The following is a 26,391-nucleotide window of genomic DNA, read 5'->3' as shown; positions in this document are numbered from 1 at the left end:
ACCCAATCATTCATTTGTATCTCTCCATCCCTCAGAATTCTATGATTTTGCCCCTTCCTGCAGCACTTCCTCCCCTTCTTCACTTGCTGATTCTAAGGTCTGGGAGAAACTGTCAGCTGTTGACCATTCAATACTGCTGCTTCCTCCCTGCTTCAAGTCCAGGCCAGGACAAGTGCCTCCTCTGCGCCCCGACAGCTCCCTATGCCTATGTGCTCCCCATTGTTGCACTTGTCATGCTATATGTTCAATTGTCTATTTCCTTGTCTGCTTTTCCTATTAGACTGCAGACTCCTTGAGGACAGTGCCTGATAAAGAGTAGGCTGTGAGCATTTGCTGGTTTTCTTTCCCTACCTCTTGTCCTTTCTCCCCAAAGCAGGAAGTACCAATATCCATTTCCTGAGCTTCCTTGGAAACAGATCAAGTTATCTTGGACATTAAATATCTAGACAAAAAGTCATCAAAACAAAACAACAAAAAATAAAACTACCTCTTCCAGCTCTCCTGGAGACAGGACAAGCCAATGATGTACAAGAGGAGATCACTGGGAGGAACTTCTAGGAAAACCTGACAAGGGAAGTTAACACAGCAGGGTGGTGTTTGCCTTTCAGGCCCTTTTTCCTCTCTTTCTTCCTGCTGCCTGGAACTTAACTGCAATGGTTGCAGTGCCAGTATTCATTGTGTGAGCACGAGGAAACCCTGCAGATAGAGGAAAACACTAAGGATAGGGGATTAAAAGACAGAAGGAATCTGGGTCCTGGATGACCAGTGCATCTTCCACAAGGTAAACCTCTCAGGACTTCCCTGGGGGTCCAGTGGCTAAGACTCTGCCCTCCCAATGCAAGCGGCCCAGGTTCTAGCCCTGGTCAGGGAATTAGCTCCCACATCAGCAAGTGAACCAAGAGTTCACATGCCACAAGGAAAGGTGCCAGAACTGAAAGATCCCGTGTGCTGTAACAAAGGCTGAAGATCCCTCCTGCCACAATTAAGACCCAGCACAGATGAATAAATAAATCAAAATAAAAAATAAAACCAAACCAAAACAAAAAACCTCTTTTATGTGATGGAGGTAAGACTTGGTCTTACTTAAGTTATGGTAATTTCAGGGTTCTGTTTGCTCTGCAGTTGAATACAGTCTGCAAATGACAATCTCTGTCTCTCTCTGTCTCTTTCTTTCTTTGACTAAACTATCATGATTATCACATTGAAAATGCTGTCATCTTGGCTAAATCACTGGCCATAGACTAGAGAGTGATATTAGGACGGATTACTCTGGATCATGGGAAAGAGGCAAAGAAACTTAGAAGCACGAAACTGCCAAGAGAGGTAGGTCTGGAATCGTCTCCACGGAGTGTGTCTGAACAGCTGGGAAATATGTAACAGGAGGGTCTGAGCTGGAAGGAATGAGGACTGGGGGCCCCAGCGAGCGGCTGCAGTTGGAGAGCAGCAGGTGCTGCCTGGGGCCCTGGGAGGCAGTGCACGAGGAGGGTTGAGGGCTGAGCTCTCGTGGGCAATTCTCTCTGTGCACCCACACAGCATCCCTAGGAAGGAAGTACTCTTGTCTCCATCTTGCTCATGAGGAAACCGTGGCTCAGAGAGGTTAAGCAGTAGTCTGACCAGAGATTAGTTACTGGTAGAGCTGGAATTTAAACCCAGGTAGCCTGATTTCAAAGTGTTGCAAGAGGAAAATGCACTGGTTTTAGCAAAAGTCTCTCTGGGTTTAATTGGGTCATCGCTTCCTTGTCATTCAATGTCTGTGACTCTGTGTGAGTCAGTTTTTCCTCTGTCTGATTCACTCAGCACCCCTCTAACATGGGGATAAATCGATACCCTCCTAGGACATTGCTGAAATGAGAGGCACTTAGCATATTGCCCGGCACATAGGAGATCTTCAATGAATAGTGCATGTGTGCTAAGTCACTTCAATCGTGTCCAACTCTTTGTGACCCTCTGGACTGTACCTGCCAGGCTCCTCTGTATGTGGGATTCTCCAGGCAAGAACACAGGAGTCGGCTTCCATGCCCTCCTCCAGGGGATCTTCCCCACTCAGGGATCAAACCTGCATCTCCTGTGGTTCCTGCATTGCAGGCAGATTCTTTACCGCTGCGCCACCAGGGAAGCCCCTCAATAAATGGCACTAACCATCATTTTCATCATCATCATTATCATTATCTCTGTGAAGCTCTAAATGACTGCTGTTATAACTCTTTTGCTTTTGCACACAGCCAGGACGGCGGTTTGGCTCCAAGCTCCCACGGGCGTCTGGAAAGTGGCACTTGGTTCAAGTGTCAAGCTTAGGGGTTTCTCTTCTCCGAGAGTGGAATCAAAAACAGTCTAATTAGACCGAAATTATTAATATTTTGAGATTTGGTCAGCTGCATTATGCAGTAATTTATAAAGGTCTGTGAATCTACCGTATGTGGTGGTGGTAGGATCAACGCCAAGTTATCATGTTAAGTGATGAAATTTATTAAGCTAAAGGGCCACAAAGTTAACCTCCGCTCTACTGAATAAGAAATGACATGCAGAGACCTAATTGCTTCAAGTGTTTTTTGTTTTTTTTTTCCTTCTGGGTTCTTTCTTTACATAATCTCTGTCTCAGACCTTCACTAAAGAAAATGAAGAAAGCAGGAAAGGAGAATGAGGAGGTAAACGAGGAGGAGCAAGAGATGGAAAAGAAGAGTATAAGGAACCCACATCCAGCCTCATGGATGTTTTAGAGGGAAATGATGCTGAAGACAGTGGATTATAATCAGGTTGACAGGTGTAGCTGAAATGCTTCTCCAGTGGCTCAGATGGTAAAGAATCTGCCTACAATGCTAGAGACCTGTGTTCAATCCTTGGGTCGGGAAGATCCCCTGGAGAAGGGAATGGCAACACACTTCAGTATTCTTGCCTGGAGAATCCCATGGACAGAGGAGCCTGGAGGGTTACAGTTCATGGGGTCGCAAAGAGTTGGACAAGACTGAGTGGCTAACATTTTGACACTTTCAGGAAGCCAGGTTCTAATTCGACTGACAACTGGCTGTGTGATTTAGGCAGAATAATTAACCACTCTGTTCAATTACTATAATTTAGGGATAACCACCATTGCTTCTATCACCACCACCATCACCACTAGAACATGAATAATTACCACGTGCCAATAACTACGAAAAATGCTTTACAATTACTAATCTAGCTATTAGCAACTTGCATTCTCAAGCCCACCTCACAGTGAGGAAGTGAAGTACAGAGGTTCCCTGACTTATGCGAGGTCACTCAGGTGAGGTGTGGTGAAGTCTGCACTAGCATCTAGGCCTGAGCCTGTCTTCCTCATCTGTTTTTAAAGATAATATTATCTGATCTGTGAAAGATGAAAAGTGAGGAAGTAGATGTGAAGGCATTAAAAAAAAGTCAGAGCACAATTTGTACAATGAAGTACAGTTGTAAATTAGATACTCAAAACTGCTTATAAAGAGGAGGATAGGTCCTCACTATCCCATCACACTATGGCTAATTGTCAAGGCCACAGTCAAAAAAATCAAGTCTTCTCATGGATGTAGGGTACACACACAGGTGAGCTGGTGATGAGTAAATTAAGATGCAAAAAAAGCTGTATCTCTATTAATCTCCCTCTTTTCAACCCTCTACACCTTTTTCAGGAACTGAAAAAAGCACCTTAGGTACCACTCAAGAAACTGAAAAAGGCATGACATGTTTAGCCGGGGGTTTGGAATCCAAAAGTCTTGGCCATGTAACGACCATAGCATTTCTGCCTCTTAGCCCCACACCCCTGATGTTCTGGTCCTCCACCAGGTACCAGACTCAGGTTCCTCAATGTGAAGATGCACATCCTGAGAAGAGAGCACCCCTCCCCCCGCTGTTCTCACAGCTCCCCTCCATCTGGGCTAGCTCTACCCTGCTTTGTTTCAGGGCTGGAGCCCCTTCATGGGGCTAAGTAATAAAAGGTTCCCATCCTGACTGCCATGCCCTCAAATCATTATCTTTTCCTGTCATTCCCTCTTCACTGGCCTCCTTACCTTGGACCATTTGCACCCCCCCACCCCCCCAATGCTTTCCAATGTTTTGTCTCTGGGCTTTCCAGTCCAGCCTCCAGGGCTCTGCGTGAGCTGGATTTTTCTCACCCTCTGAGCCTCTTTCCCTATAGCTCAGCTGGTAAAGAATCTGCCTACAATGCAGGAGACCCCGGTTTGATTTCTGGCTCAGGAAGATCCACTGGAGATGGGATAGGATACCCACTCCAGTGTTCTTGGGCTTCCCCTGTGGCTCAGCTGGTAAAGAATCTGCCCACAATACAGGAGACCAGGCTTCCATCTCTGGGTTGGGAAGATCCCTTGGAGAAGGGGATGGCTACCTACTCTAAGTATTCTGGCCTGGAGAATTCCATGGACTGTATAGTTCATGGGGTCGCAAAGAGTCAGACATGACTGAGCGACTTTCACTTGCCGCCTGATGCTCTAGCAACGTCATCATGCAACCTTTGTCCCTCTGCTTGCAATGTCCTTTCTTCTTCCTCACCTGGCCAACTTCTACTCAACCTTTAGAACTTACTCAGGTATAAACCCCACCCTGTGCCAAAGCTGCCTCTGCTTTTCCCAGGCATCTCTGGTGGGTGCAGCCCTCAACGGCCTGTTGACTTGTTCCTGGTTGTATACACCCTCCTCCCACCCCCACCACCAGATGGAGTGCCTGTAAGGTGGGGACAATTTCTAAGGCTTTTCTGTGTCCCTGGAACCAGTACATGGGGAGTCTTCAGAAAAACGCTTGTTGCCTAAATAGCTAACCACTTGAAATTCTTGCATCTCAAATCTGAATTAAACACATGCCTCCTTTTGGGCACGTAACAATGGCGCCACCCTATCTGATGTGGGGTGTTCGCATTTCTCTCTGGATGGAGCAGAGGTGCAGAATCGTCTGTGCAGAAGCTGATTCGTCCAAACAGGATAGAGATAAATGGATGCCTTTGAGTTTTTTTTGTTTTTTTTTTTCCAACTGGGAACTAGAATATAGCAAGTGGTGTTCTGGAAGAAGTGATCAAATGAAATATCCATCCATGTGCTTCTCAGGAAAGTTATTTCTTTAACTTGCAATGTGGTCCCCGACCTACCCTGTGCCCAATGACTACAAGAGGTGCTGAATCCCCCCAAAGGAACACAGGTCCAGCCCTTCATACCCGGTTAAACAGTAGGCACACATTGTGCTCTGGTCGACGGCACAAGTTAATGGACTTTGAAAGCTTTTGTGAGCTCACAGTGCACACACACACACACACACACACACACACTCTTGTTCACACACCATCCTCTCCCCAAATCCATTTCAGGCCTTATAAACATCTTGAAATGCAAACACAGTGACAGCAACCTAAAGGCCATTTTGTCTGAGGATGCTGAACAAGGCTGCCATCCCTCTGACTCCTTCGTGGTTAAAAGGTGCCTTGCCCCAGGGCTACTCTTCAGTTAAAGTGAGTCAGCATTTGTATGAGAGATGTATGCAATTCTTCTGGAAGAAGAAGAATAAAAACCCGCCAAGGGTCATCAAACTGTGCTACATGCATCCCAATTAGGGCGATTTCTGGAAGGGAGCAGGAGCCCCCACGGATCTGGTTTCTAGGCAACTGTTCTCAGCAGTCCTGAACCTCACAGGGAAGGGAAGATGGGCCGGCAGGCCCTGTGAAGGGGTGTAGTGTGCTCTTCATGATGCCCTCACTTTCCTGACCCCCATTTTGTCTATTTACCCCGACATATTTAGAGCTTGGAGGGGGTGTGGAAGAAGTTAACTATCCTTGAGTACAAAAACTCTGGGGAGGACTTAGACTTGGAAAATTATCCTCATGATAGTCATTACCTACAGAGCACTTTCTGAGTGCCAGGCAGGGCCCCAAGGCCTCACATGTATTATCTCATTTAATCCCTATAAGAGCCCTGCAAGGCAGGTACTATAGTTGCAAAGTTGGAGAAACTGAGGTTCACAGAATTGAAGCTGCCTGCCTAAAGTCATACACAATGAGAAGGTAACAAAGTCAGGATTTTCACTCTTGTCTGTCTGAATCCAGGAGCCACTGTCTTTTTATTATTTTTTTTTAGTATAGTTGATCTACAATTTTATATTAGTCTCAGGTGTCAACACAGTTTTATAGATTATACCCCATTTAAAATTATTATATGGAGAAGGAAAGGGCAACCCACCCCAGTATTCTTGCCTGGGAAATCCCATGGACAGAGGAGCCTGGCAGGCTACGGACATGACTCAGTGAATAAATAATAACAAAATCTAAAATATGCTGACAAGTTATGCAAATAGCTAAATATAGGTCCAGATTACTGGAATAATGTAGTTAACATTCTTTTTCAGTATATTATGATGACTAAATCTCTACTTTGATACCATCTCCATTAAGTTGCTGCTCACCAATGTCTGAATATAGTGAAATTGCTGAACTCCCTGAGCTTAAGTTTTCTTCCTACAGAATAAATATAGTAGTAGTTTATACCTCCAAGATTTCTGAAGAATGAAGATGTTATTGAGCTTCTTAGCAGTGATTCTTACATCATAAAGAATATTCAACTGCTATGCAGATGCATGCTAAGTTGCTTCAGCGCTGTATGACTCTTTGCGACCCTATGGACTGTAGCCCTTCAGGCTCCTCTGTCTATGGGACTCTCTAGGCAAGAATACTAGAGTGGGTTGCCATGCCCTCCTCCAGGGGATCTTCCCGACTCAGGGATCGAACCTGTGTCTCTTTTGTCTCCTGCGTTGGTAGGCAGGTTCTTTACCACTAGCACCACCTGGGAAACCCATCCAATTTTAAGAAGGCTCTTAATGAAAGTAAAACTTTTAAGTAAATATCTCTCAGGGGGAACTAATCATAAATGAACAATACTGAATTTCAGTTGAAATGGTAAATGCAACCAGTGCTTCAGGGTCTCATGCAGTCTCCCCCAAGAAAAAAAATGTGAGTCATTGGAAACTAGCAGATTCTCCATGTTTTTGGCAATAGAAACCAGAGACTATGATTAGAAGCCTGGAGAACTTCTCCCTTCATCACCATTACATTACATAGGTGATGGTTAAGGTCCATGGTTTAGATGTTCAAGCACTTGGTTGTAGCCAACTCCATAGTCTTCATCTTTACAGGAATCTTCAGCGCAGAGACAGCTTTTGGGTAGAAACATTTTCTCAGCAATTCTGGTTGCCAACGTGTTTACTGTGGTCACAGAGTGACACTGTAGTGTATTTACGTAAGATGGAAAAGCTGGAGGGAGCGGGGCGAAGGTTCTGAATGCCTCTACTGTCTTTATACCTTCCTGTACCTCTGTGATTATTTAAAAGTGAAAAGTTACAGGGAAAAAATGAAATTATAAAGTATTGGCTATATTTCCCTATGCTGTACAATATATCTTTGCAGCTTATTTATTTTATATATTGTATTTTTCCTAACCACTGCCCTCTTGTGCCATCTGTCAGTACACAGGAATTTATCCCACCTGAGGAAAAAGAGCATAGCATTTGGAGGTGGTTCAGCAGTCAGTTTTTGGTTCTGAGATAAGTGAGTATTTTTTGTTGTTGTCACTTTTTAAAGAATGCAAGCCCCACCCTGCAGCACCCATTATTACCTATTGTGCTTAATGACTAAATGGGATAGAAGAATTATTCTTCACGGACCAGCCAGTGTGGACAGAAAATATGCATCAGCAGGGAGGCAGGTTTTTTTTAGAGTGCACTGATTGTCTCCAAAGAACCCCTGGCTTATAATTTAGAAGCAGACAATGAAATAAGGCACAAGACCACTGGCCTGTGAGCTTCTGATCCATGTTCTTCTGTTTGATTGATGGTGGGGATTACTTGCTAGAGACCAAAAACCACTCAGGAATTCACAATGGCTTTTTCCACTGAGTTCAGTACAAGGGGAAATTGCAGGGCTCTGAGGTGCAGAGGCGGGCTTCCCTGGTGGCTCAGATGGTAAAGAGTCTGCCTGCAATGCAGGAGACCCAGGTTCGATCCCTGGGTCAGGAAGATACTCTGGAGAAGGGAATGGCTACCCACTCCAGTCTTCTTGCCTGGAGAGGACCTTGGCAGGCTACAGACCATGGGGTTACAAACAGTTGGATATGACTGAGAGACTAACAAACACACACACACAAGATGTGGAGCAGTTGGTGGCGGGGAGTGTGTGGTCAAAGATTCTCTCCTGAATTCACAACTTGGGTCTCGCCTGTCACCACCAGAAGCATCTGCTGATGGCTTCCTGCTACTGCTGCTGCTGCTAAGTCACTTCAGTCGATGGCTTCCTAGACAGGACGTGTTTGTCGGTCACAGCTTGTCCTTGTCATGGGACATTCAGAAGGATCCCAGGAGATGCAAAATCTCTGCTCAGGACCATGGCCAGCTGCCCCACCCCCATTCGCCCAGGGTCTGCTGAGCTGCATAGGTTTGAAAGCTGCTCTGTTAACTATCTGATTGATCCCCAGGATTAAACTCTCATCTTCCTCTCCCATCTGAGATGGCCTTACATCAGTCCCTAGCCCAGTGCCTGAGACAGAGCAGAAACTCAGCAAACAGTGTCTACAGTCACCCAACTTTCCAGCTCCTGTCCTGACTGCAATCCTGTGTACATTGTTTTCTCTGCCAGGGAACCCTCCCTCAACCCTGCATCCTTTTCACCTGGTCATTTCTTATTCACTTTTCTAGATCAAACACTTCCAAAGGGTGTAAACTCAGAACCACAGAGGTATTGCAGGGAAAAGGTAAATGAGTCCAAACTCACTTTTAAAGGCTCATATCTAGTCTATAAATCACCATAGGAACGCATATCAATAATTTGGCCTGTGATCCCTTCTCTAACACCACCCTGCTTCCACACCCCAGGCCTTGTGAGCTCTTTTAGTTCTTATTTTTATCTTTGTGTAACTACCAATAAAGGGCTGCTTAATTGTATAACCTTGGGGCCATTATTAACATTGTAGCCTACAAACTAGTTGGGGTGGTGGGGTGCCATTCACGGCAAAACACACACCATGGACGTAGTCCCTGTTAAGTGTGCAAAGGGACAGCCCTGTTCTGAACACATACCGCTCCCTCCCCACCCCAGTCCTCGCATGGGTAATAGGAGACCTTCAGAGAAAGTTCACTGGATCTAAAGGTTGCTTTTCAACCAATGTGCATTTTGAGCTGTTTCAGGGCAGGGGTGGAGATTCAGATTCCTGCCTTAACTAGTTGTTTGGATATGGCTTTATTTAATGAATTACTAAGAGATTCAAACCAGTCAATCCTAAAGGAAATCAATCCTGAATATTCACTGGAAGGACTGATGCTGAAGCTAAAGCTCCAATACTCTGGCCATCTGACACGAAGAGCTGACTCATTGGAAAAGACCCTGATGCTGGGAAAGATGAAGGGCAAGAGGAGAAGGGGGTGAAAGAGATTGAGATGGTTGGATGGTATCACTGACTCAATGGACATGAGTTTTAGCAAACTCTGGAAGATAGTGAAGAACAGGAAAACCTGGTATGCTGCAGTTTATGGGGTCCCAAAGAGTTGGACATGACCTAGTGACTGAACAACAACAGGTTACTGAATAAGCTCTTCTGATTTAAAGATTATCTCGCAAAGAGATATTCTAATTTCTTTCTTTAACTCTGCATCCACATTCTGCCAATAGATTCTTGTCTGGTGTTAATCTGACCCAGAACGATTCCTAAAGCTAAACACACACATGTGCTGAAGGGCCAGGCCGTGTGTTTTCTGTAAAAGGTGTCTATGGGCCTGCCAGAGCAGCATCAGACACATTCAATTTCCTGACCCCCAAACTCTGTCTGCCTCGGATGTAACGTAAGAGAACTTGCTGAAACATCATTCTTGGCACTTCTCAGGCTGTTTGACTGTCCTGCATTTTTTTTTTTTTTCCTGGAGTTCAGGGAAGAAAAGTGCTTCTGCAAGCATTCTTGCTGACTTTGTTCTCATATTCATGGAAAATTCAGGGAAGATAAAGTCCAGGCAAGTAAGTTTATAAGGAATCCTTCTAACCCCGGGGAATGGCAAGGTTTGGCTCTGGGGGGTTTGATTTCGGAAAAATGTCTCACTCCATATCACTATCCGTCTCTCAGAATGACTTAAGTACTGTACCTGGGTGCGTCAATAGAAATCCAGCCCACCCCCCCACCCCCCCCCCAAAAAAAACTGTGCTCTCTCTACAAGTTTTTCAATAAGAAAAAGCCCAGAAAAACTCTGTGGTTAGACAGTAGGGCAGGTCAGCTTTCCTCGAGTGGGGAAAGGGCATCCGGGAACCCCTAATGATAACCTCTCATAGGCAAGTAGCCTGATTGTCTGGGGGAAGGCTTCTAATCAAACCCGATGGGAATTGAGAGCTATGATGGTGTGGATGGATCAGTGAGATGTCAGGAAGAAGGGCCAGTGTGGTCTGTGAGATCATGGAGGACCGGTTCTCGATAGCGACACCTTGTGGCTGTGAGCAGCAATGGCGCTAGAGGACACAGCATCAACTTTCTCCCTCCTCCTCTGGGATTTGGAAGGTAACCAAGAAAGTTATTTATTAGACAATTCAAGGTTCGGGGGGCGGGGGGCGAAGCGCCCAGAAGCAGACACTAGAAAAATTCATGTGATGGCTCATATGGCTAACTAGAAAAATAAAAGAAGTAGTGACTTAAAAATAAAAGAAGTGACTTAAATTTGTAACCTCTTTTAAGTTATAAAAGGGCATCTCTGGTGGCTCAGAGGGTAAAGCGTCTGCCTGCAATGCGGGAGACCCAGGTTCGATCCCTGGGTCAGGAAGATCTCCTGGAGAAGGAAATGGCAACCCACTCTGGTACTCTTGCCTGGAAAATCCCATGGACAGAGAAGCCTGGGAGGCTCCATGTGGTCACGGAGGGTCAGACACGACTGAGCGACTTCACTTTCGCTAAGTTATAAAAGAGATGGTGCTTATGAAATAGCTGCTCATATTCTAAATGCTTTCTTTGTACTAACTAATTTTATCTTAAAAACGTCTGGAAAGTAGCTAGCTCTTTGTCTTTCAAGGCATAGAACAGACTATGGCGCTCTAAGCTTCTTCACCGTATGCTCTCCAGCATCTGACCTTCCTTACAGTCAGAGAGGAATGAGAAAATGCTGGGTCCCCACACAGGTGACAAGAAAATCTCTGCTCAAGAGTGGACAGAATCCCAGGGGCATGGTCAAGCAGTCAGCATGATGTATAAACACCAGCCATCAGGAGTACTGACTGATCGTGTTAGTTGTATGTTTAACACATGCAATCCAAGGGCCAGATACATGCATCTTAACACATTTAACTATCACAACCAGGTTTTATTATTATTCTCATTTTACAGATGAGGACAATGAGATTCAGAAAGATTAGGTAGCTTATCCATATTCAAACAGCTTGTCAGCGGTGGAGCCAGGATTCAAGCTGGGTCCAAAAGCCATGATATATTCTGGGCTTCCTTGGGGGCTCAGACAGTAAAGAGTGTGCCTGAAATTCAGGAAACCCAGGTTCGATCCCTGGGTGGGGAAGATCCCCTGGAGAAGGAAATGGCAACCCACTCCAGTATTCTATTGCCTATCAATACATTAGATCAGAGGCGGGGTATGTGGCTGGGAAACTGGTTTCAAAAATGATTCTTATTCTTATGCACTTTTGGAACAGAGCCCTGAGGAAATTAATCTGTTAAAATATATTTACAAGCACTAATTTTGAAATAACAGGGTTTGAACTGCTTATTTTATTATTATTATTGCTTTATACTCCTGTGGGTCGTGGGTTGGACAAATGACAGAGTGTCACTTTTCTCACAGTGGGCTGCAAGATGCTCAAGAGATAAGCTTGGCGAACTTGTGAGGTTTCTGACTTTTTAAGATAATTTTATTTTACTTTCAGGTGAAATCATGACCGCAAAATGTCAATTGATAATACAGAGAAAATCCAGACAGAGATGTGGTCAAAAACTATAGGTAGTGTGTTCAGGACAAATGGAAGTTTTCCCTTGCATTGAAAAAGGTGAATGGATTACAGTCTTGGGCACAGGCTCATCTGAGTGAAAATCATCAGAACAACCACTTATGAAGGGGCTTATTAAAGGGAGTGCTGAGTAGGGCAAGAATTTTATGTGAAGAACTCTGAGGAAGAGAAATGGTCACATAGATGCATGTTGGGTCTGCCTAGTGCTCAGCTGGACAGTAAATTTAGTGGGTGGTTATTTCATGACTACTTTATGTTTTAATTTTCCTTTCCATAAACTGCTCATTTGCTTCCAATGACAATGCTAAGGTGAAAAGGGCAAAAATCAAGTCTGAGGTATAGTCAATCTCTCACACTTTTTTTTTTTTTTGGTTGTTTTGCTCTCATTTCTTATGAGAAAAGCTCATTTGTTCCAAGCATTTATGAGCTAGCTACTTTTCAGCAACTAAAACCCAGTGTGAATCTAGAGGACTTTAGTTAAGGGTCAAGAATCTAAAATCTGCATGTCCTAGGAATTTATCTTGAGGAACTAGAGTATATACTGATGTAACTCTGAAGAGGTCCATCTAGGCACTGTTTATATAAGAGGAGAATAAATCAAAGGAGAACAACCAACAAGTCCAATGACAGGAAATGGTTAGCTACATTCTTAGAGTATAGATAAATTATTAGCTACATTCTTAGAGTGGAATATTATACAACCATCCAGATGGTTGTACTTGAGTGAATATTTGATAGGAAAGAGATTGCTATTTGTTTTAGATGTGATAATATTACTGAGGTTATGGTTTTAAAGAGAGTCCTTCCCTAGATAGTTGTTTAAATTTTTACAGATAAAATTATAAATGCTTCAAAATAATAGGGGAGGATGATGTGTAAATGAAATAAGACTGACTGCAAGTTGATAATCATTGATCTGAGTAATGCATGCATAGAAGTTCATTATAATATTTTTTGTTCAAATCTGTATGGTTCAAATACAGATATTTTAATATTTTCATACTAAAAAGTTTAAAAAATGAAGTTGTGGATGTGCAATTATTGACATGGAAGATGTTCATAATCTATTGCTAAATAAAAAAAATCAGTTTACCAAGTCAAATATGCCGAATGGTTCTATTATTTTTGGTAAAAAAAAAAAACACAACACATGTATATATAAAAATATTGATAAAAGTTGACATACCAAAATACAAATAGAGATGATTCCTAGGTGATGTAATTGAGTGTGGTTCTATGACCCATTTATACTATTAATATTTCTCCATATTTTCCAGTTTTCCTAAATCATCTTGTTTGTGTATTTTTAAAAGTTCTTTAAAATACAGGGCTCGGGAAACTGTTTAGCAATATCAGTCACAGCTGAGCCTATGCATGCTCTGGGAGCCAACCAGTCCACTCTTAGGTATGTTCCCAGCAGAAATGCATACAGATGTTCAGCAAAAACCATGCATAAGAACGTCCGTAGCAGCTCTCTTCATAACAGCGCCAGAGCGGAAACAACCCGAATGCCCATCAATGTCAGAACGGTACGCTGTGCTCCCTCCACACGACGGAAACTGCCTGGAAACTGAAAGGTTACAAACCCCGACTCTGTAAGGCAACCTGAATAAATCTCAGAAACAATGTTGAGTGGGGAAAAAAAAATATGGTAATAGTGCCAACTGTACAATTTCACTTACACAGTGTTCAAGACAGGAGACACTAACGTAAGTCTAAGCAGTCAGGAGAGTGATTTTCTGTGGGGTGGGGCAGTGACTGCAAGGGGGATGAGAAGGTTTTCCTTCGGGGGTGGGGGGTGGGACCGGTAATGCTCCTTTTCTTGATGTGGGTGTGGGTTCCATGGGTGTGTTCATTTTGTGAAATTTTATTGAGCTGTAGGCTTAATGATTTGTGTGCTTTCCTGTATTATGTTATATTTCAATAAAAAGTTCAAAAAAATTACAGGGCTTAATGCAGGCAGCATTTATGCTAAGTGGTGGATTAGAGCTTTATTGTACAGCCTGTGGTTACATCCATTAGAATAATGGCTTGTTGAACAATCCCAATAGGAAGAGATTTCAAATTAATATGGAGATCCAGCACTAACAGCTGCATTTGCACAGCCTCACTTACAAACTCTCTGTCCTGATGTCTCCCTCGTCCCCGTGTCAGGTTTGCGCCTATGGTCCCTTCAGCATGGACCTTTTAGGTTCAGGACCTGGGGTGGCGTATGACGGGCTGGATCTTGTTGGGGCTCTGCCTGTGGCCATGTGCCTGGGAGCAGGGAGAAATCCATGAGACTGGTCGTACTGCACAACAGCTACAGCCACACAGGGAGCAGGAAGGACGGAACACAGGCAGCCAGCATTTATCAAGCACTGACTATGTGTCAGACACCGCTCTAAGTGCATCACCTGGAGTAACTCATTCAGTCCTCACAAGATCCCTGAGAGAGGAAGACAGTGCTTTTGCAATCTCTGCTCTGCGGAAATAGAGACACTAGGAAGACTGCTGATCACTGCGTGACTTGGAAGCCACAGAACTGGGATTTGAGCCCAAGCAGTCTGGCTCAGAACCTGCACAGTCACGCGACAGCCTCTCTGTGCCTGTTACTCTGAGCTGGGTTCCCTCGTGGCTCAGCCTGGCCACCTGATTTTTTCAGGGGTGTGTCTTAGTCACCTTCCACTTCCCCATCTCCCCTCAGCCTGATGCCTTAAAAAAAAAATACAAAAAATGAGGAGTTCTGAAACATGCATTCAACAAAAACACTTCTAACCATCAAGTACATTTCAGACACTGCGCTGGACACTGGCAATAAATTAGTGAGCAGAAAGAGATACGGCCCCTGTTGTCAGGGGAAATGGCTATTATTTCTAGTGGGAAATGGCCATTATTCAAATAACTAAACAAAACCGAGAAATTATACACATTAAGCAAAAGTGGGATGTGGAACAAAGGCCCCAGAGTAGATGTGAGTGCCAGCCCTGCTATTAACACACTCTGTGACCTTGGACAAGGCCGTTCTCTCTGGCCTGTGGGTTCCTCATCTGGCATAAGAAGGCCTTAGATTAGATGATCAATTCCCAAACTGACTTCCAGTGACCATCCCTTCTGTGTGATGTTAAATCAGGACGGTTGTGCCTGAGGATAAAACATTCCATTGTCAGTTTGGTTGTTTTTTCATAACCTGTCTCTCCTTGGTATTCAAGCTTTTATTTCTGGACACATATTCTAGGAGTTGCCGGGGTGTGCCATGCAGAATCCTCCTTGTAGATGGAGGCCCCCATTTCTCTAGGTGCTGGGGGCTCATAGCTGAGTTCTTTCCCAGGAATTGCCCTCAAATGAAAGGAGCTGCTTACATAAATGGTATACCCCTCCTTGTAGGAAACCTGCATTCAGGGACTGGTTCCTGTAAGAGTACAAAGGTCTGGTCCTCTTGCCTCAAAAATTGGGATATCTCAGAATGACCCTCCTAGCTTCAGAGCTCCCTGTGGGCTGATCGGAAGCTTGTGCTGTGACTGCTTCTTGGCTCAGCTTCTTCTCTGCCCATCCTGCTGCCCTTACTTGCTTCAGGTGTTGCTCCCAAGAGCACCTCTCAATGAAGAACCTGCATGCAAATCTCCACCTCAGAGTCTGTCCCTGGGAAACTGACCTACAGAAGTTAGGTGCAGGAGTGGTCCTCAGAAGTAGACTCTAAAATGCGATTTTGGGTCAGTCTCCCGAGGCAAAAGAAATAAAAGCAAAAACAAACAAATGGGACCCAATCAAACTTTTAAGCTTCTGCACAGCCAAGAAAACCATCAACAAAAGGACAACTTACAAAATGGGAGAAAATACCTGGAGACAGTGCCACCGACAAGAGGTTAATCTCCAAAATATACCAACGGCTTACACAACTCAACATCTAAATGCAAACAACCCAATCAAAGATGGGAAGAAGCCCTAAACAGACATGTCTCCAAAAAGACGTCCAGATGGTTAACAGGCACACAAGTAAACACTCAACATCACTAATTATTAATATTAAAGAAATGCAAATCAAAACCAGAATGAGGTATTGTCTCACACTGGCCAGAATGGCCATCACCAAAAGTCTATAAATAATAAATGCTGGAGATGGTGTGGTGAAAAGGAAACCCTCCTCCACTGTGGTGGGAATGTAAATTGGTGCAACTACTATGGAGAACAGTATTGTTCAGTCGCTAAGTTGTGTCCAACTCTTATGCGACTCTATGGACTGTGGCCCGCCAGGCTCCTCTACTGGAGTGAATTGCCATTTCCTTCCCCAGGGGATCTTCCTGACCCAGGGATCAAACCCAGGTCTCCTGCATTGCAGGTAAATTCTTTATCACTGAGCCACCTGGGAAGCCCAGAGAACCAAGAACTTTCAGATGTTCAAGCTGGATTTAGAAAAAGCAGAGGAACTGGAGATCAAATTGCCAACATCTTTTGGATCATCGAAAAAGCAAGAGAATTCTAGAAAAACATCTTCTTCTGCCTCATTGACTACACTAAAGCCTTTGACAGTGTGGATCACAACCAACTGTGGAAAATTCTTAAAGAGATGGGAATACCAGACCACCTGACCTGCCTCCTGAGAAACCTGTATGCAGGTCCAGAAGCAACAGTTAGAACTGGACATGGAACAACGGACTGATTCCAAATTGGGAAAGGATTATGTCAAGGATGTATACTGTTAACCTATTTGGCCCCAGGTAGCCACTGAGACCCCTTCATGGATCACAGCCTTGTCGTGGCAAAGGGGTTTGCATAACTCAATGAAGCTATGAGCCATGGCACGCAGGGCCACCCAAGATGGATGGGTCATAATGAAGAGTTCTGACAAACTGTGGTCCATTGGATAAGGAAATGGCAAACCACTCTAATATTCTTGCCTGGAGAACCCCATGGAGAGTATGAAAAGGCAAAAAGATAAGACACTGGAAGATGAGCCCCTCAGGTCAGAAGGTGTCCAATATGCTACTGGGTAAGAGCAGAGGGCAATTACAAATAGCTCCAGAAAGAATGAATCGACTGGACCAAAGTTGAAACCGTAAGGAAGGCTGAGCTCAGAAGAACTGATGCTTTCAAATTGTCATGCTGGAGAAGACTCTTGAGGGTCCTTTGGACTGCAAAGCGATCAAACCAGTCAATCCTAAAGGAAATCAACCTTGAGTATTCACTGGAAGGACAGATACTGAAGCTGAAGCTCCAATACTTTGGCCACCTGATGCCAAGAGCTGACTCACTGGAAAAGACCCTGATGCTGAGAAAGACTGAGGGCAGGAGGAGAAGGGAACAACAGAGGATGAGATGGTTGGATGGCATCACTGACTCAATGGACATGAATTTGAGCAAGCTCTGGGATATAGTGGAGGACAGAGGAGCCTGATGTGCTAAAATCCATGGGGTCACAAAGAGTTGGACATGACTGACTGACTAAACAACAGCGAAGTCACTGGGGCACTCGTGCATTCCCCTGCCCAATTCTGGCCACCCACCATGAACAAGAGCAGCAGCCATGGTTTGAGAAAGGCACAATGACCAGGGCAATGGCCCAGACCAGTCAAAGTGCTGGGCAAAGGTGAGGAGGCTCTAGATAAGGTGATGGGAGGTGATGAGTACCAACTGGTGGCCCAAAGACCCAGTTTTAGTGGTGAAGGACATAGTGTCACTCACTAACCTTTGACTTGAACTCTGGGGGAGCTAAAAACAGTGTGTGAGATCTTTATTTTAGATCACAGACCATCTCTTTTTCTTTCTTTCAAACACAAAGACACACACACACATTTAATCAACAGGATAAATTCACCTTTTAGGACCTATTTACCTAAAAGTTTGATAGGGCAGCACAAGACTGAGTTAAATCTGTTTTTTGTTTTTTTTTTAACCCACAAGAGAGAAGCACACATTATCTATACTATGCAGGCTTCCCCTACAATGGTGGGGAGCATGTGCTTGCATGGTCTAGGGCCACTGAGGTCTAGAAAATGGGAGAAGCCTGAGGTCTTCTAGCTCATGAGAGATGGGAGGAACTGTGAGTCTCCTGGTCCTTACGAAACTGTCCCTGAAAGAAGGCACTGATTCCATCCTACAGGTGAAAAACTGAGGTTTAGAGAAGTAAAATGACCAGGCTGAGGTCACTTGGCTGATGAGGGGGAGGAAGGGGTTTCTTTGTCTCCAAAGCTCATACTCTTCATTGCTGCTCTTGAATAACTCTAGAGCAGTTATAACCCTAGAATAACATTAGAGCAGCTCAAAGACGACAATGACTGCCTTTCCTCGAGTGGTTCCTACGTTTCTCACCCATATCTGCCTCCACAAATCTCAACCACCGTGTGCAGCAGACTTCTTACCCCCGTACCCCATCCCACAGATAAAGAAACCAGTTCCACAGAAGGGAACTGACTCGTGCATGGCCACCCAGGTTATAACTGGTGGAATTAGGATTTGAATCCACAGCTGACTCCAAAGTCAGCACACTTTCAACTGTACTGTCTGAACCACCCCGCTTCCCCCACCCTCAAGCCTGGCTATCAGCTTGAGAACAGTCTGTTGTCTGGGAAAGGATTTCACAAAACAGAGTTTTTTGTGCAAACCTTTATGTAACAAAGGTTCAAGGGTTCAAGATATTTTGATGCTTAAATTTGAAAACATGTAAGTTCTTTTTTAAGGTGGGATCCTCTGAGGCAGCCTTAGCCACAAGGAAAGAAATTAAAGAAAGATACCCACCCTCAGTGGAGAGTGGTGCAAGAAAAACAGAGAAGAAAACTTGCCCTGTAACTGTAGTTAACTAGAGGTGTCAAAGACACACCAAGATGCCAGTAACAAAGAAGAAATGGGGAGGGCCTCGGGGTCACATTCAAGATGATAAAAATGCAATTAACTTGAGCCTGGTTCCTCCAGCCCGAAGCAGTGACCTAGCCTTCCGTGTGCAGCTGTGTTGATCAGTTCTGGGCTAAGGACACAGGGCCAAGTACTTTCCTTTATGGAACATGCTGGGGACTCATTAATGCCCGCCCGCTGGCTGTAGGGTATGTGTGTGTGTGTGTAGGGATGATGTAATGTAGGGGGGACTGAGGTCTTCTCTGAATGATTCATAAGGTACAATTCAGAAGCCTTAACTTTGTCTGCATTCCAAAGGATTGATCAGCATATAAATCCATGATCTTGAACAATTCTAGGGCTTTGAGGCAAGTCTCAAGTCTGAGGAGAAGGCAGTGGGAAGAATCAGGCTTGAATTTCTAAGTGAAGACGTTCTGGGATACAGGCTGTATATATGGAGATCCTGGGTGCTGACTGATGGGATACAAAAGCTATTGAGAACTGTCAGTGAATGTCAGAGCTCAACTACAGTTTTTCAACATATTTAAACTCACTGATTAAATCAACCTCATTTATGAAGGGATTTGGGTAAGGTTTGCTCTCCTGCTGGTCTCTTACTCTCCATCCCTCAATTTGGATTAATCATCGTTAACAGATATCAGCGTTTCCTTCTGAGTCTTCTAATTTAGAGATGACAAATAAATTACATTCTGTGTAACAACTCTAATCAACGGTGGTGGCTATCTTCAGTTCTGGATTGAGAGGACTTTCAAGACCAAGTCTGGGCTCAGGTGGAAAGAGTGTTGGGATCTATTAATGATGTCTGCCTTGGGCACAAAAGAAAGAAGCGGTGGTGGGGGAGTATATGTGCCACCCAGCTAGATTTAACTTTTAGTTAAATTATTAGTTTCATCTCTTTTGTTTCAGAAAGAGAAGTTCACCTCCAGCTTAGACACAAACCATAACTCAAAGTGAATGTCCCTTATTAAACACCACTAACTCATAAGGTATCCCAGAAACAGGGTGGGAGGATAAAAGTGTCACATTTCCTCTGGATTTATCTGTCTTTATAGACTAAGAAGCCATTTCAGTCATCAGGGTCCTTGGTTGCCAAGCTGTTCCACTCAAGAGGGGTTTATGTGAGAGGATACATGGGGTGATAAAGGGCTTGAAAAATCTTGTGGGGATTCAAGATTGGGAACTTATAGATAGACACTGGAGATTTTCTCCAGAAAGAGAGTTTCAGGGTCCTCGGAGCAGGATCTGAAAGTCTTCAGCTTGAGTCTTGACGTGACTCTCTTCTCTTCCGCTGCTGTCTCCTCTCACTTTCCACTTGGGTCCTCCATCCTTCCTCTCTTTGCAGCATCTGCTCACACACAGTCATTGCCCCCCATGGCCTGGCTCCCCACAGTTCTCCATGGCCTCTCTGGCCTCCCTTCCTCCTAACCTTGTAGCTTCTTCCCCCACTGTCACCTGCTTGGCTCTTGATGTGGTTTCCACTTTATACTCCCAAGAGGGAGACTCTGATTTGTACAAATTAATTTTCGGGAAACTAGCTCATGAGTCAAAGACCAGCTCGGAATTGGCTACCTGACTGTGGTTGACTGAAAAAATGACCTGAAATCTCTGCCCTTGTGCCCATAAAGAAGTAGAATTTATTCCCGCACCTTTAATCCGAGCTGGATATGTGACTTGCTTCGGTCACAAAGTGATGTTTCCTATCTTAAAACTTCAGAGGCCTCACATACTTTCATTCTCCCTCAGAATCCTATTCTCACCCAACTGACCCGCTTGAGAATGAGACACTGTGGTGTTAGGGCCAAGGTCATCCTAGACCCACCTACGATGCTGTCCTCCAAGCCTAGGAGGGAGCCCAGCCAAGATCTGCAAAGCCTCCTACACAAACCTCAGCTGAGGACCGATGCTCAAGAGAGCCCAGCTGAGACCAGAGAATCTCCCAACTGAATTACAGACTCACAGTCATCAGTAAATGTGATTATTTTAAAGTCATTGATTTTTTTTTTAGGTGATTTGTTATGTGGTGATAGCTAACTGTCACAATGACTGCAAGGGAATCTCTGAGCTTCTCTGAGTTTTAGTTTTCTCATCTGAGAAATGGAGCAAAAGGAACTTTCCTGCTTGCCTCAGGGAAGATTTTTAAGACATGATGCAAATATAAACTTTAGCAAATATTTATTGAGGGATTTCTCTATGCTAAGAACTGAGCTAGAGCCTGGGGATTTGCAGAACAGACTGATTATGTTGTAGGACAACATTAATACCTTCTCTTCCCAATCACAGGCCATTCCCAAAAAAGGCAGAGTGAACACTCCAGTTTGAAGGCACTGGAAGAGAGAGACTGGCCCGATGGAGACAGCAATCGACTTGCCATCTCATCAACTGATTTATCCCACAGATTTATAGATAAGCTGTCTCCTTCACTCACTTCCCCTAAATTAATACACGGGTCTTCCCCTTTATTTTTAATTGCTAAATTCCAGGCATGGACACAGAATTAATATTCCATCAGTAAACACTCAGGGACCATGACGGTGGACATGATATATTCTAGGTTAGGACACATCTTACAACCTAGTGAGGGAGGAAGAGATTGCACCTTCTTCTTCATGTCCCACATCTGATCCAGTCCTGTGCCTCCAAAATAGAAAAAAAAAAAAAAAAAAAAAATCTCAAATTTACCCACTTCCCTCCAAAGCACTGCTATTTGCCTGATCCAAGTCATCAATATCTCTTACCATAGCCTTCCTACTGACCTCTACGCAGCTGATGAAATGTTCTTTTTAAAAATCAGACGATATTCTTCTCTTGTTCAGAACCCTCCTGAGGGTTCTCATTGGATTTAGACTAAAACCCAAGCTTTTCCCAGTGGCCTGTGTGGCTGAAGGCCCTGTATACAGGCTCCAGTTTGCGCCCGTCTCCCTCATCTGTTCCAGTCACGCTGGTTTTCTTTCTGCTTCTCCAATACTGTTGGTTTGTTCTGGCTTCGGCACCCATCCACCTGTTGACCCATAAAATACTCCATTCAGGAGGCACCGTTCAGATGTCAGCCCATGGCTCCCTTTACAAGACTGCTTCCTCTGACCCCTCTCACTAAAGCAGCACTTGTTCCCCATCAGCACCACTGCTGTATATAGGCAGATGTCGGGAATATTGTGAATTGGGTTGCAGGCCATTGTAATAAAGTGAGTACTGCAATAAAGCAAGTCACACTTTTTTTTTTTTGGTTTCTCAGTGCATATAAAAGCTATGTTTACACTGTACTGGTAAAGAATCTGCCTGCCAATGCAGGAAACGTAAGAGACTTGGGTTGGGAAGATCCCCCGGAGGAGGAAATGGCTACCCACTCCAGTATTCTTGCCTGGAGAATCCCCATGGACAGAGGAGCCTGGTGGGCTACAGTCCATAGGATCTCAAAGAGGTGGACACGACTGAAGCAACTTGGCATGCACACTGTACTGTAGTCTAAGCATGCAATCGCATTATATCTTAAAAAATGTATGTAACTTAATTAAAGAATACTTCATTGCTAGAGAAGACTATCATCTGAAACTTCAATGATTCTAATGTTTTTGCAACAGTCACATCACAGATCACTGATCACAGATCACCACTGCACATATAGTAAGAATGGGAAATTCTGAAATATTGAGAGAATTACCAAAATGTGACACAGAGACACAGAGTGAGCAAATACTATTGGAAAAATGTGCCTATAACAGACTTGTGGTGTTGCCACAAACTTTCAATTTGTAAAAAATGCAGTACCCATGAAGCGCCGTAAAACAAGTTATGCCTGTACATCGCCTTCTTTTATACTCTTCACAGGATATGGTCAATGTTCCCACCCCAATCCTGTACATTTACTTGCTAACTTGTTTGTCTTTTTGCTCAACACAAGTCATTGTCTGTTACTCGTTGAGGACAGGAATTTTGTCTATTTCACTGCCCTGTCTCCTGCATATACTATGATGCCTGGTGTATACCTGTGATTCCTGGTACTCAATAAATACTTGTTGAAGAAAATGAACGACCACAGAAAACTAAGGAGGTATCAAGAAGAAATGTCTAACTTCACACAAAAGAAAAGCTTCTTCCTGTGCCCAAATCCCACCTCCGTCATTTCTCATTGCCCTGCTTTGGCTGTCTCCCAAAATGCAGCTGGAAAGCAAAGCCTCAGACCTTGGAAACACCTGCATCGTTTGTACCCTGCTGGGATCTTCTGGGGGAGAGGGCTAACTCATCACTGCTGCTGCTGCTGCTAAGTCGCTTCAGTCGTGTCCGACTCTGTGCGACCCCACAGACGGCAGCCCACCAGGCTCCCCCGTCCCTGGGATTCTCCAGGCAAGAACACTGGAGTGGGCTGCCACTGCTTATTTGCAATTGCTGGTACCTAACTAAACTTCGTGTGGGTAAATCATAGCTTCAGTTTCGACACGTCTGTTGTTTTAGTTGCAGAGATGTCTGTTTCCCTTAAAACATGTGCAATAAAAAGCATCAGCAGCTTTGGAGAAAGATGTGCCATTGCCTTCACCTAGAACTGGGCACACACAAAAGCCCTGGGTGTCAACGTCCACGAGGGAAGAGAAATTCGGCAAGTGAGTGCATGGCGGCTGCTGAGTGCCACCGAACATCTGGTGGAACAGGCGAGGAGGAAAGCAGTTAGATTTTTATTCTTTTTAGCATCATGTTAAATTGGCCATGAAACCAGGGATGGTGCAATTGAATTATAAGAGGGTTGAAGTATTAAATAAAAATCGAGGAGACAGTGAAGGTGTTTGGCACAAGGTAGGCTGAATTCTAACAGGAGGTGAAATGGATATTAAAAACAGTAAGTAGAAAAGACAATATCTTCTCCACTTATACACCTCATTTAATACTGTGTGATGAGGCCAAGGGGTGTGCATCTCTTAGAGGGTGATTTCCCCTGGAAAACAAGGTGTTTGCTTCTGAAGGGGGATCTCTGGCTCCTTAAGTGTCAGTGGGATCCAGGAGCATGGCCAGGGGGAAGGTTTTTCTGTTGTTTCTTGTTTTCTTGCTTTGTGGCTTTTCTGTCTGGCTCTTTCCACACTGTCCTTCACGTCCAGCACTTGGATAAGGATGTTAAAGCCTGTCTGATGAGGATGTTAAATTCTAGCCATGGTAGATGTGTCTGGTGCAGCCTGCGCAGCCTGCCAAACCAAGGATGGCAGAAAAGCCACTGTCTTTATCACCTTTCCTTCACCCCTCTGCTCTACAGGCTTAGAGGAAAGCTCTACCTTGGTTATCTGGGGGCATGTCCACAGAGGGTGCTGGTGTGTGTGTAACAGCCACCTCTCTGGAGGGACAATGAGCCTGATTTGTAGCTTCTGATGATTTCTGTGCACAAGTACTGCCACTATGGCTGACACTGAGCTAGTGATATGAAATCAGTGAATGTGGAACCCCCATTATACATAACGTCTACCACACAGATACTATAAACAGAAGTAATCTCAAGAGCACAGCCAGCAGTAAAAATCTATGAAATCATTAAGGAGTGATGAGTTATGACTATTTATCACATTTGTTTTAATATGATGTACTGGGTTGGCCAAAAAAGTTCATTTGGGGTTTTCCTGTTATATCTTGTGGACAAATCCAGATGAACTTATTGGCCAACCCAACATTTTTTTTTTAAATACTGAGTTTATTTCACATGTATATTTTTGTCTCCCCACCATTTCCATCTGTCTGACCACCACTACTACTATTCCTATCATAACATTCCATACATACTTAAAACCAAGCAAAGGGTGGAGTTCCATCTTTAAAAACTAAACAGGCATTTTGGACAACACATTCTTGGCAATGGAACGTGGACAACATTTATCAGACATGGTAGTGAAAGTTCTCACTCTGAATTATAAAAAGGACAGCCAGATATCAACTGTTACAGAAATGAAATAAGACAGAAAATTTTTAACAAACTGTTTAAGCTATTTTCTTTTTTTTTCCCAATTATTTTTATTAGTTGGAGGCTAATTACTTCACAACATTGCAGTGGGTTTTGTCATACATTGACATGAATCAGTCATGGAGTTACATGTATTCCCCATCCCGATCCCCCCTCCCACCTCCCTCTCCACCCGATTCCTCTGGGTCCTCCCAGTGCACCAGGCCCGAGCACTTGTCTCATGCATCCCACCTGGGCTGGTGATCTATTTCACTATAGATAATATACATGCTGTTCTCTCGAAACATCCCACCCTCACCTTCTCCCACAGAGTCCAAAAGTCTGTTCTGTACATCTGTGTCTCTTTTTCTGTTTTGCATATAGGGTTACCATTACCATCTTTCTAAATTCCATATATATGTGTTAGTATGCTGTAATGATCTTTATCTTTCTGGCTTACTTCACTCTGTATAATGGGCTCCAGTTTCATCCATCTCATTAGAACTGATTCAAATCAGTTCTTTCTTAAAGAGACTTCCTCCACTGTCAGAGATCTTGAATAGCCTCCTGGTCAGTCATCCGGAAACAATTCTTCACATAATTGATAAACTTGGCTTCCACTTTGGGGAGGGAACCACCTTTTTCTATACTTGCTTGCATTTTTGCTTTAATGTCTTCTACAGAGCTAGGTCCTTTCAGTGCTTTAGGTGTCTTTTCCTGTTTTTTGAAGGATTCTTGACCTTTTGATCTTGGTGTTGATGGTTTTGAGTCTTTTCCATTTTGATTTGATTTTTGTGCATTTTTGGCTGGAGTATCTCATACAGATTTCTTTACTGGAGCTTTTTCTTCAACGTCCTCATCAAAATCATCATCATCATCATTGTCTTCATCATCATCATTGTCATCTTCATCATCATTGTCGTCTTCATCAGCAGCAAGCTTTACTTCTTTCTGGGGAAACTTGCTACCACTTCCAGGGGCAGAACGCTTTCCAGATATACTTAAGAGTTTCACATCCTCCTCCTCTTCATCTTCTGACTCTGCATCTTCCTCCACAGCTACTAAGTGCTGTCCACTGATGTGCACAAGCCCTGAACCACACTTCAACTGTAAGACCACAGGTGGTGTAATTCCAAAGCCCCCAAGAGAAACCGTTGGCTGTACAGACATTTTCAAAGTTGCCAGTGTTACTTTAATTGGACTGCCTTCATAATTCATCACCTCTGCTTCAACAATGTGTAACTCATTCTTTGCTCCAGCCCCTAAACTGACCGTTCTTAAAGATAACTGGTGTTCATTTTCATCATTATCCACCTTGAAGTGATAATCTCTGTCAGCCTTTAGTTTACAACTGAAAAGATAGTTCTGGGGCCTCAAGGGGCTCATGTCCACGTCCACTGAATCCTCCATGGGTTGGCAGCATGCACTTATGTGGGAGAGAAGCCGGATGGAATTAAACGACTACTATTCAAACGAGCAGCCGCACAGGACGGAATGACGCCAGGGAAAGTGGCCAACCCAACATTTAAGTTTATATGATTTATAAACTTACAACCCAACGTGTAAGTTTATATAATTTAATTCCTAACAGTAGCTGTGCTTAATAACTGGTTTGCAGATTTCCTGGAAATCTAGCAAATCAGTTCTGGTTACAGGCTGACTCACTACTGCTTGC

General features: G+C 44.0%; 1 protein-coding gene and 1 pseudogene across 1 annotated transcript in view; both read right to left on the bottom strand.

Annotated features, from left to right (window-relative positions):
* The window catches only part of CCDC60 (coiled-coil domain containing 60), a 164,238-nt gene that overhangs the window by 56,430 nt on the left and 81,417 nt on the right, over positions 1 to 26,391 (bottom strand). The window lies entirely within an intron of this gene.
* On the bottom strand, positions 25,242 to 26,126 carry LOC136145783 (nucleophosmin pseudogene; annotated as a pseudogene).

Source organism: Muntiacus reevesi, chromosome 13 (genome assembly GCF_963930625.1).
Source record: "Muntiacus reevesi chromosome 13, mMunRee1.1, whole genome shotgun sequence".
In the NCBI taxonomy this organism is placed as follows: domain Eukaryota; kingdom Metazoa; phylum Chordata; class Mammalia; order Artiodactyla; family Cervidae; genus Muntiacus; species Muntiacus reevesi.
This window is presented reverse-complemented; position numbering and strand designations above follow the sequence as displayed.